Below are 11,583 nucleotides of genomic sequence, written 5' to 3'. Positions count from 1 at the left end.
GGACTTTTCTACCACGTGAACCTCTTGAAGAGGCAATTAAAATTTCCCCATTTCTCTTAGGAAATCTTGCGGAGCTCAATTAATCTGGTAGCTTGGCCAGTCACTTAAATCCCTCAAGTTCAATTTTCCACTCTTCCTGCAGGACATCCCCCGCTGCAAACGGGGATTGACCCCCCGAGCACCCCGGGCTGCGGGTGACAGGGAGGGGTCCCTGCAGGGGTCCCGGGCCCCCCATTACTGAGCCCCCCAAAAAGCTCCGTGCCCCCGGGCCCCGCCCCGCACACACGTGCAGCCCCGGCCACGCCCCCTCCCCGGGGAACACCGCCCGCCCGGCAGGGGGCGTGGCGCGGCGCTGGCGGGCCGCCCCCTGTCTCTATGGTAGGTTCGCCGGGCCGGGCCCTCCCGCGCCGCCCGTCCCCCCGCGCCGCTCTGTCTCTCCCTCGCTGTGTCTCTATGGTGCGGGGCGGCGCGGTCACGTGGCGCGGGCCGGGCGGAAGCGGCGGGAGCGGCGGTTAAATGAAGCGGGGCCGGAGGGGCGGCGGGGCCGGTGAGTGCCGGGGTGACCCCTCCGTCCTGCGGAGCTGGTGAGTGCCGGGACAGACCTGCCGCCCCACGGACGGAAGGGCCGTCCCTGGGCCTCGCCGGACCCCTCGCTGCGGAGTCGGGCGCTGCTCCCGGCTGGGGCCCGTCCTCAGGGACGGATCGTTCTCCCCTCCTCTCCCCGCGTCCCCTCAGGGCTCGGTGTCCGTCCCTCATCCCCCGCGTCCCTTCAGGGCCGGTCTTTCCCCTCTCTTCCCGTCAGAAACGGATCGTTCCCCCCAGCGCTTCCCTTCAGGTACGGGTCCCCCGCGTCGTCGTCCCCGTGTCCGCCCGTACCGCTTCGCTTTCTTTTAGGGCCGAGTCCTTCCTCCTGGCTCTCCCTCAGGGTCGGGGACACCCCCTCCCCCTCTAGCTCCCCTCAGGACTGGGTCCTTTCCCTCCGCCCTCCATCCCCTCAGGGCTGGTCCCTTCTCCCCGTTCCCGGGGCGTCCCTTCACCTCCGTGCCCCAGCCCTGTGTCCCCCGCAGGCCCCAGGGACACCCGGGGGCAGGCGCCGCTCTGCGGGGCTCCCCACGGCTGTCCCGGGTACCCCGGGCCCGGTGTTTGTGGTCGGGGATAACCCGGCGCCGGAGCTCGTGGGGAGAGGAGGGTGAAAGATTATTCTCTTCTGACCCCTGCTCAGTGTGGGAGCACTCGGTGCCATTGGGACATCTCGACATTTCAGGCATCTGCTGTGGGAGCCGCTGCAGGAAGGAAACCCCAAACACAGCTGTCCTCGGAGCTGAGGGATCAGTGTAAGAGATACTCCTCTTCTTTCCCTTCTCTATTGATCCAAGTGCCGGCCTGGCATGGTAGACAGAGCACAGCCTGGAAGTGTTAATGTACACTGCGTTTATGTAATGAGTGTTTCTGCCCCTGGAGCTGACCTTCCCCTGATGGCTGAAGGCAGGTGGGGATCCCATCGAAGTCTTCTGAGGCTGAAGAGCTCCAGCGTGTGTGTGAAGAGGGGAGTGTGAGCTCGTCAGGGCAGTGCTTTGGGGTGAGCAAAATGTAGATTGGCTTAAAGAGCCATCCCATGGATCCCCGGCTTGGCAGCTGTGCTGGCTGGAGCCCTGGGTGGATAACGGCTGCTTGCACCTGTGAGCCCAGCCCAGGAGGTTTTTCCTTTCATCTCACCTGTGCTTTATCCCCTGGAGTGATGTCTTTGAGTGTCCTCCAATACCTTACTTTAGAATCTTACTGACAGATGCTTAGAATAGTTTTCATACAAATAAGTTTAGTCGTTGATGTTTCTGTTCAGATTCTTATGGTTTCATCACTGTCCTGAGACCTCTGATGCTTTGAAAGAGAAAAGCTGATGTTGCTGCTGTGCACTTTTATTTCCATAATCCAGGCATGTTGCTGAGGGACTAAAACTTGATGTCCATGTGCTTTTCAGAGCATTCCCTCTTGTGTTTCTTGCCGCATGGAACAGCAGGCTCTTGCTTTGCTTCAGGAAGCAGTTCTAGAGGGAATCTCTCAGTGCCTTGGTTGCTGAGAGGCGCAGCCAGTCCTGGTCCTAAGACCTATGGGCAGATCTCTGTTTCTTTACTCTGTCTCTGTGGAGGTTGATTCCTCTTAACAATCTCTGCTCTCCTACCTGATGCACTTTGCAGCTGTTGCAGGTTTCCAGTGGAGGGAAAGGCAGGTGTCCCCCATCAGGCATTTAGACTGGCCTTTTCATGCTCAGCTAAGGTGGCTTCTCCTGCTTTCAGAGAGGATGGCATGATGGTTTTTCCTCCATCAACCTGTTTGGAAGGTGAGGCAGGAAATCTGAGACCAATCATTCTGCACACCCAAAACTTGAGCAGGTTCTGGTACATCTCTGAACAGGTACAGGACTATAGGAATGTGCAGCTCAAACCATATGATAGAACCATTTTAATTTAGGACTAGTAGGATTCCAGGGACAGCTTTTAATTCCAAAACTGTGGGATTTACAGCTTTTATATGTGCTTTTAATTTCTAGGATGAATGCTGTGCAAAAATTCCACTGCCTTACATCAGGCCTTCTGCAATTGTAAACACGTTAATAGATTTCATGTGCTGGGTGTCTTTGTGGTGTGACTGGATGTTAATAAACAATCATCTTGACAGGAGTTTGTGCCTGGAACACCAAGACTTGGGAAGGGACTCAGACAGATTTCCTGAAGATGTGTAGACATTCAGCCTGCTTGGAGGTGCTGCATTGTGGTAACAGGCTTTCTTCCATCTCTTTTTCTTGCTTCCTAGGATGTTTTACTTCTGGTTGGCCTGGCTGCAGGCAGTCAGGGCATGAGCAGCAGTTCCTAGAAGAACACTTGGGACAGGTGTTACTGGTGATAAGATGTAGTCTGGATTCCAGCAGGGTGCTGGCAGGCTGTTCCTGGGCTGGGGTTTCAGGAGCTGCCTCGGAAGTTCAAATTCCGGGGTAGACCAGTGCTTTGTCTGCCTGAGAATGCAGTGGGCGTTCCTGCCTCTGGCGAGACTTGTGCTTTGAAATTGGACACAAATCACTGAAAAGTCCTGTGGCAAGAATAGGTGGGGCAAACACACAATTCCGGCTGCTCCGGCACAGCTGGAGAGAGACAGGAAGCATATCCCAGGGGCCAGGAGCTGATTAGCAACCTGGAGTAGCACAAACCCAAGTGCAAGAGATGTGGAGCCCTTCGGGTGTTGTTTAGTGCCTGCTGGAAGAAGCTCCCATTCATTAATTTGGAATGGGTGTCTTATTTTTATTTATATCTTTCTAAAGCCATTGTGAGTGGTTTACTGTGTCTGAGTGCCGGTGGTGCTGGGTGTTGGGGCTTGCCACTGGCTGCATTTTTTCTGGGACAGTCAGAACTGCACCACTAATTCCTCTCATTGGAAGTTGGGGTTTTTATTTTGGTGGGTTTTTTTGTTTTGTTTTGTTTTTGTTTTTTTTCTTTTTTTTTCTCTTTGGTTTTTTTGCAGATGGATTTGATCTGGAGATATTTTAAGACTCCCTTTAAAGTATTGAATTTGGACATCATTTTAGCTGCTTAAAGATGAGGCATTAATAGTCTTCAAAGCCTGTGTGTGCACTGAAGTGATGGTGGGGTTTCAAGCTGCTTCGTGTAACTGGGATTAGTCTCAGTAGAATCTATCCCAGTGGAATAGGTGCCTTTTTAAATACAGCGGAAGGTGTGAAGCACACAGCTGCCTGGGGACAGCAGCTGTCTCCCAGGAGCAGCCCAGGAGAAAAGGTCATTTGTGTGCAGGCTGAGAGTTCCTGTGTTTGAAATGGAGCTGGGTAATGGGCTGCTCAACAATACTCTGGAATAGTTTTGTTTTTAAGCAGTTACTGGAAGTGGGAAATCTGGGAAATCAGGGAGGGGTAGGCAGAGAAAACAGGAAAAAGAGGGGGGAAAAAAGCCACTTAGCAGTGTCCTGGTGGCTCGAATAAGTTATCCTTGCCAAAGCACTAAGATGAGAGATAATAAGGAGTGTCTCATTGAGCTGGGATAATCTCATTCTCAGCAGCCTTCATGTCACTTTTATAGAATTTCAGGTTTATTTTGGACTATCTCAGGAGTGATGTTTTTCCTCTGGGTCGGTGCTTAAAGGCTTGCAGCGGTTTTAAATTCGTAACGATCCTTGAGAAAGCTTAATTCCTGAGGATGGGAAATGATATTTCTGAATGACACCTCTCTCCTAATTACCAACCCTGCTGTGGTTCCCTCCCTGCATTCATGAGAGGAACTGTCAGTGCCTGATTAAGTGGAAAAAGCATTGGGCTTTAGGGAGAGATTTCACTGTGGGGCAGCTGCTACCCCGAACCATGATGTCACCTCGCACTGTTCCTGACCAGGTCAGCGGGAATTTAAATTAAATGTGTGCTTTTCTCTCTGGCTTTAGGGAGCCCCCCTCCTGTGCTGATGCTGGTGGTGCCCAGCTGCTCCCAGGGTGAGTTTTGGAGGCTGTGGTTGCCCCATGTAAAGAGAAGCAAAGTTGATGAGCTGAAATAAAACTGGGAGTATGTGTGGGTGTCAGGGTGACCTGATATGTTTTCAGTCCTCGAAGGCCGAGTGTGGCATTGCTCACCCTCAGCCTGCTCTCCCCTGCAGGGAGGCCAAGCTACTGTTTGCATTATTCAGAGAAACATTTGGATGGGATCTGTAGATCACGTGATGCTGCTCTGCAGTACAAGGTGGCTGAGGTCTGTGCTAGCTGGAATCCCTTTTTGGGTGAATATAAGAATGAAAAATGGCCTCAAGTAATACATTTTGTCCAAAGCATTCCTTGCATAAGGCTCCTGTACTGTTTTATCCATAGTGCTCTTACCGAGCTGTGGGCACTGCTCCTGTTATTCCTTGCAGGAAAGCAGGCAGGGGTTGGCTTCTTGCAGCCCTTGCAAAACCAGAGTGGGGAACAGATTCACACTTTTCCAAATCCCATCCCAAAGACAGAATGCATTTCTGTGTGATGAAGGGGGAAGGAAAACCTCTCCCTGATGCTTCTTGTAGATCATTTTTGCTTGAAGGCCAGGCTTGGAAGGAGCACTAGCCCATGTATCCCTGGCAAGTACAAGCTCTGTTGGGCAAACACATTTCAGGGGGTTTGCAGAGAAAAGGGATAGCAGTGCTGACAGCTCCCTGCAGCACAGCCACGATGCTGCTGAGGACTTTCCTCCTCTCCCTGCTCTGCTGTCATGTGCTGAAATGCAATTTGAGGGAGATGACAGCAGCAGCATAATGGGGAGGCAGGAAAAGCAGCTCTTTTTTTCTTTCAGGAAACCAGCAGTGTAGGGTGTTTAATGCCTCCCATGCTGCTGGGATTTCCAGCTATGGATGAGCAAGACCTGGGAGCAGTAGCTTGGCTAATGTAAATAGTTCTCTGTAGATTGTTAAAGCAGAATCCTTTTGTAGTGGAGCAGGCTTCATTGTGTATCAACTGGGAGGTGCCCTTGGATCTGCCAGGACTAGCACATACCAGCTCCCAATGGCTGGAACACACCTCTGCCTTGGACACAGTATCTGGATAGTGCTCCTCAGCTTGGTGTGTTTGTGTTTATATAGCAGCTTGTGGCTGGTTTTACTGACTCTCCAGCCCTGGTGGTTAAATAATTTGTCTGATATTGCAACACCCAGGAAGAGAATTTCTGTTCTGCTGTGAGGAGTCACCCGGTGTTGGACACGAGTGTGTTGACCAAGGGTGGGCACAGGATTCACTGTCTGTCCTTAGCAACTGCATCGAGTGCAGCCTGTGTAACCTCCTGGCTGTGGCCTGTGGTGGTTTTTGTATTCCTCTGTCTGTGAAATGTTTGTTTTTCCTTGGGATTAGTGGGTACTGTACAGTTTTGTTAATATGCAGGACTATGGATGTGGAGGATTAATGTGCAGCTCTTCTTTCCTCGCTTTTTAGCTCATAATTCATTCATTTGTGAGCTTTAGTAGTCTCAGAAGGGATTCATGCTGGATGTGGAGCATCTCTAAATCCAGTCACCATCTAATTTCATTGTTTTGTGTTCATATATTGTGGTACTTCCTCAAATGCAGCCTCTTTGCTTTTCTGCTATTTTAACACACTCAAACTCCACAGTGGCCACTGCCACGTGACATGGATGAAGTCAGGCTGGACAACTGTCATGAGCCTGGAAGGCTGCCCTGGGTTTTCACTGCTGAGAGTTTGCTGGGCTGGAATTGGCCACAAGGCTACACGTGGCTGTAAACAAAACTCAACTCAGTTTTCCTAAGACTGATGCTGGCTGGAAAATCTTTTAACCAGCGGTCATCCTTGGCGCTGGAGCAGTAAGGAGGTGGTTGCTGTTCTTCGATGGCCATGCTTCTCCTGCAGCAGTTCTTGGGTGCAAGAGGCAGTCTATTTTTTATTCTTTCTAGCAGAAATTTGTGCAGAGCACAGATTTGTTGGTCAGGTGTTGGCACCTGTCTTACAAGGTTTCTGTCGTTATTTTACTCTCAGTAGGTAAAACCATTTAAGACTAATCGCTGTGAGCTTGGCCTGTTGGCCCAATCTGGCTCTAAACTGGCTTTTGTATATATTTAAACCCTTAATTGATTGTGTAAAAGCATCTTTCAAAGTGCCTGACCTTGCAGTAGGAGCACGTGTAGTTTGAGTGTAGGGATAGGCTGTGGCTGTATCAGCTTAAGCTGCAGTTTAAGATCTTCCCCCTTCTTGAAGTTCATTTTACCACCTTAATTCTGTTCTCCCAGTTCCACCATGCTGGATATGTGGATGGTATCTGATCTGAATTCTACAAAAACATTTTCCAGGGCATTTCCTTTCAAAGCTGTAAGAAATGCTGGAGGAGCTCAGTGTGAGATGAGGAAATAAGCTGTGGTATGGGTACATGTCTCTCCTTAACAGATATTGAAATGAAACCCTTCAGAACATGAAGCCAAAGCTTCTGGTCACTGACCTTTGGAGTTGTGGCAAGTGCAGATGCATAATGTGGCCCTAAAAAAGGGCATGGCTGTTGTAACCAGGATATGTGACCTGTGAAGTCATTATTTTTGGAAGTCATTCACTCTGGGATGTTTGACACCTGGAAGGGTTGGTGGCAGGCGTTTAGGTCAATAGTTCTGAAAGTGCTGTGCAGATTGACAGAGACCTTCTTTTTGCCAAGGTGGGCTGCTGCAGTAAGTCAGGCTTTTTACCTGTGTGCCTCCTCAAGGTCTGGTCTCAGCTTTTGTGTTGTCAGCAGCTTTGTGAACGAGGTGAGGTGTGCTCTGCGTGAAAGCAAGGCTTTTTTGTGATAAGTTCAGGTCACATTTAAAATAAAATACAAAAATGCCCCCTTCCACGTTTTTTTTCTGGTGGTACATTATGCTGGTAATTTTTTCTGGAACACAGCTTCCCAAGTGCAGTTTAGGTAGTTTCCTGAGTCTCTGTGATGGGCAGCTGCTCAATATCCAGGATGCCATCAGAACCTATCAGTTCCTTGTGATTTTCAAGTCCTCTGGCTGCCACTGGAACTAAACCTATCTCTGCTTTCTAGCCATCTTGGTTTTGGTCTACTTATCCCTCACTGCTGCTTCTCACAGCAGTTTGCTCCTTGTATGCAGCCTGGTTATCCTTGCTCTCAGTGCCTGTCCCAGCAACCTTAAATCCCTTACTTCTGTTTCCTCTCTAGTGAAAACAGTGCTAAGATGGGAACCTGAATGCTCCTGAAGACATGCATCCAACTTGTTAAATAACTACTTTAAAGATTGCACTTGGATTTCTTTGTTCTGTTAAGCTCTTTAAAGTGGTATTCAGGATCCCTTAAAAAAGAAAAGAAAAAAGGTAGAAAAACTACTGAGGATTTGGAGAGGAAAATGCTTTGTCCTTTCTCCTGGAGGGATCTGTGAAGTACAAGTAACAGAGGAGCACTCTGCTGTGTATCCTGGGGCTCTCAGGGCATTTCTCCTGCTCTTTTCCATGTGGCTGCTGGGTTTATGGAGAAGGCAGCTGCAATTAATGCTGTGTGGAGCTGTGGCAGGTATGTGCAGCACCTGGGGGTTTGTAGAGTCCAAACCCACTTTTAGAGTCTGTAAACCTGAAGCTTAAGGTTTAAGTGTCTGAATCTTGGTGCTGATCAAAGCAGCCCCTTGCCCTTCCCTGGAAGGGAAAGGACATGTGAGTTCAGGGAAAGGAAACTGGAAGTAAAACTCATTTTGGAAGAACAGAGCTGCAAATCACGTGGTTTTATCCATCCATCCCCACCCTTATAACACAAAATCAGTAGAAATCAGTTCTTCTAAATGATGGTGTGGGAGATAGGCTGGGTTTGTGTGTCTGTAGCCAGATTCTGAGCTGGTTGTGTCTGAATTGTTGCATCAGCATGAAATGCCAAGCTGACACCTGTGTTTGTGATGTGGGAGGGAGCTTTTGGATTCAGGGGATTCTAGTGGATGATCTTGCACATACCAGAAGTCTGAGGCAGGCAGGGTTGTGCCCTTTTAGAGGAAGTGACTCCAGGGGTGCCTCTTTCTCCCTCAAAATGTTGATTTTCCACTTCACTCTTAAAATGAGCTGCTCAAGGTAATGATATTAACTCTCCAACTAGAATTTGTAGATTTAACTTTTATTTTTTTTTTTTTTTAGGACTCAGTTGGATGGAGGGGAGGGTGAATGACAGATCCAGAAATTTCCACCTCTTATGCAGAGAGTATTTTTTTGCACATATCAAAATGAGGAGTCTCGTGCTGGTCAGGGAGATGGGATGATATGGAGCCCTGTTATTGGGCAGAGGGACTGATGGGGTCGTGGGAAGGCACTGAAGTGTTCAGAAGTTGGTCTTGATGGCAATCACCAGGGAATAGCTCAAAGGAATGGGAAACTTTCATTTGAGTTGCCTAGATTTGGAAAATGAATGCAGCTGTTTCAAAACAGTCTTGTATTTTAGAGAGTAGCTCACAGAGCAGATATTTTGCTAGGGAAATGCAAATATTTGTCAGGTTTAGGAAGGAAAACTGGTGCCAATGCATGTGGCTAGTGAATTAGGTAAAACTGGGTACCTTTCTTTCCTCTTGTACTTTGTTTCAGATAAAAATGGTGATTGGGTACTTCAAACGATTATGTTTAATAATTATGATACTGTGACCTTGATGAAATGAACTGCTAGTAAGGTTGATGAGAAGTCTTGTAATGTACAGGCATCCAAGATGTTTCCTGTAAGTCCTGAGTGGGCTTAGAAAATGGGGAAAAATCTATTTGGGGGTTTGAAGCCAAGTAATCCCTAAATATCTGCTCTATTGATGCTCCTGAGTAAGCAATTTTCCGTAGCCTGGAGCAGTGACAGGGAGATGTCCTGTGCTAATCTGTTGCCTCTCTTTTTGGAGTATCTCCTGGTGTGCTCTTGTCCCACTCCTGACTGCAGTTACCAGTGGTGAGCCTGGGAGGAAAGGGCATCACTCCCTTCAGTGCTCTTCTCCTTGGGTAAGAGAGGGTGAGGAACAGAGAACTTTCGGGAAGTAACTAGAAGCTGTGATTGCTGCCAGATTCATTCCTCCTTTGCATCCTCATTCATGACCTGCCCTGGAGCTGCTGGAGCCAGTAGCAGGCTGGTGTGGTTTTGGAAATAGTGGCTGCTCTGCTGGGATACTTTCTGAACTGTGTGTTGGGTGTCTTGTCTGTAAGGTGAACATTCAGGTTGGACTTACTTTCCACAAAACACTTCTTGTATTATATTGTCTTATGCTTTCCTGTGGTGAAACCAGTTCTGTGGCTTTCTGCCCTAGAAATGTTACCTGGCTTTTTTTTTATTGTTCATTTCAGTTTCTGTTCCTTGATTTTTCTCATGTCTCAGGAATCCCATCTTCCCCTTCTCAGAGAGTGTATGTTTAGTAAACCAAGCCAGCTGCTAATGTGGGAAACACTTTGGGAATACTTCATAGCTCACCAGCCAATTCTGTTATTAAATGATCTTCAGGTTTGTTGTTTCTCTTCAGCACATGCTGTGGGTCCAAAAATTGGTGGCAGAGCTTCGTGGTTGCTCTTGTCATAAGTCTGCCCCTGGTCTGTGCTCCTGAGAGCAGCTTTTGGCCAATACCTTTAGCAGATTATGCTGCTGGGAACCAGGTGGTCTTTCCTGTGAGCCACTGCCCACACACTCCTGCCTTCAGAGGCCAGGGTAAGGCTTTTGGGCTGGAATCAATGCTTTTTCCACTTTTCCCAGGCTTGGAACTGAGCAAACCTGCTGGCAGAGCCCTGCTGCAGCCCCACGTGTTGACCTCTGGCTCTGTCCCTTCACAGGGTGTGAGGCAGTGGCAGTAGCTGCCTTGTGCATAGCAAATAGGATTTGTTTGTGCCCAGCAGTCCTTGTTGGGCTTATGATCAGGGGATTTCTAATTTTTAGTTGGGATGATGCTGCTTAACACGATCAACCACCGTTAAACTCTCCCTGCTTTTGCTCAGTGCCTGTTACAGGGAGCAGCCCCCAGCAAATGGTGAACCCTTTGAAATGTTTCAGTGAAATGCTTGACAGTAAGTTAGGCTCATTTCCCTTCTGTTGTGATTTTTTATTTTTTTTAAGGACTGAATTTTTAGCTTTTCATTTTGGTGGCTGTCACAAGCCCTGCATTATTTAAGTAGCTTGTTTTAGCAGCTTGAAATGAGCCAGAAATTCACCTTGCTCGCAGGCTACCAGCAGGCACGTTTGCTGCCCGCAGGCACAAAGTAGGAGTTGATGCTCTTCTGTCAGTGTAGGTGAGCAGCAGTGGTGTTCTGTGTGGGGGAGAGGCTAGAACACAGTGATTTGATGTTGCTGACATCTCTTTCAAGTTGCTCTTTTTTTTTTCCCCCCTCCCTCCTGTTCATTTGGGATCTCAATTCCTACCTCCCCTGCTTTCTGTCTAGTCCTGTTGCCTTGAGCTGGAGCCAGACAAGAGCACTTTGAGTCTAGTCCCATCTTGGGTATGTGGGAGTTCAAGATTTCAAATGCTGCAAAGTGGGGGGAAAAACACATTACACTGTGTTGAGAAGGGGGGAGTCTCTCCTTGACTGTCAGTTTAAATTCCAGCACCATCTGAAGAAACTCATCACAGCACAAATGTGGGGTGGAGGGAGCAGATTTGAGTTCTGCTCCAGTTACTGCAGTCCAGAAACGCCTCCATATATCAGGAGATTAAATATATGCACAGCACCGATGTGGCTATTTTTAGGTTAAGCTAAAAATACATTGTGTGGTGTTTAAAAGGATTTTGGATGGGTTTTGGAAATCCTTGTGTAAGCATTCTGTGTGCTCCTGAGACCTGCTTCACCTCATAGCAGCTGATCCCTTAGCTCATAGTAGTGGTTGGAAGCAGTGGTTTTGTGGATGATATTTTTGCATGTCTGAGGAGCTTGTCCAGGAAGTCACTGTGACCTGAGCTGTCAATGTGAGTTCAGAGAACTGCACACCCAAGTCCCTGCTGGGCTCTGGTTTTACTGGTAGCTGTTCTGTTAATGTGTTCTTCTCTCAATTTGCTGCAGGAAAAACCATAATGGGGAGGATTTTATTGTCTGCACAGTGAAACTACTTGGGTGTGCTGTGTCAGAGAGTGGTGGGGCACTGCCCAGGCT

General features: G+C 48.5%; 1 protein-coding gene across 7 annotated transcripts in view; it reads left to right on the top strand.

Annotated features, from left to right (window-relative positions):
- Positions 1-416: 416 nt before the first annotated feature.
- RNF216 (ring finger protein 216) overlaps positions 417-11,583 on the top strand; it is a 155,004-nt gene continuing 143,837 nt past the window's right edge. The window contains exons 1-3 of one of the 7 annotated variants that reach the window (XM_056503423.1): positions 417-584; positions 1,223-1,334; positions 2,677-2,772. The gene's annotated coding sequence lies outside the window, so the exon portion shown is untranslated. Of the gene's footprint in view, positions 836-1,222; positions 1,335-2,676; positions 2,773-11,583 lie in introns of all 7 variants that reach the window. The other 6 variants (XM_056503418.1, XM_056503419.1, XM_056503416.1 and 3 more) reach the window with 6 other exon arrangements.

Source organism: Oenanthe melanoleuca, chromosome 14, assembly GCF_029582105.1.
Source record: "Oenanthe melanoleuca isolate GR-GAL-2019-014 chromosome 14, OMel1.0, whole genome shotgun sequence".
Taxonomy (NCBI): Eukaryota; Metazoa; Chordata; class Aves; order Passeriformes; family Muscicapidae; genus Oenanthe; species Oenanthe melanoleuca.
Note: the sequence above shows the minus strand (reverse complement) of the source record. Positions and strands in the feature narration are given on the sequence as shown.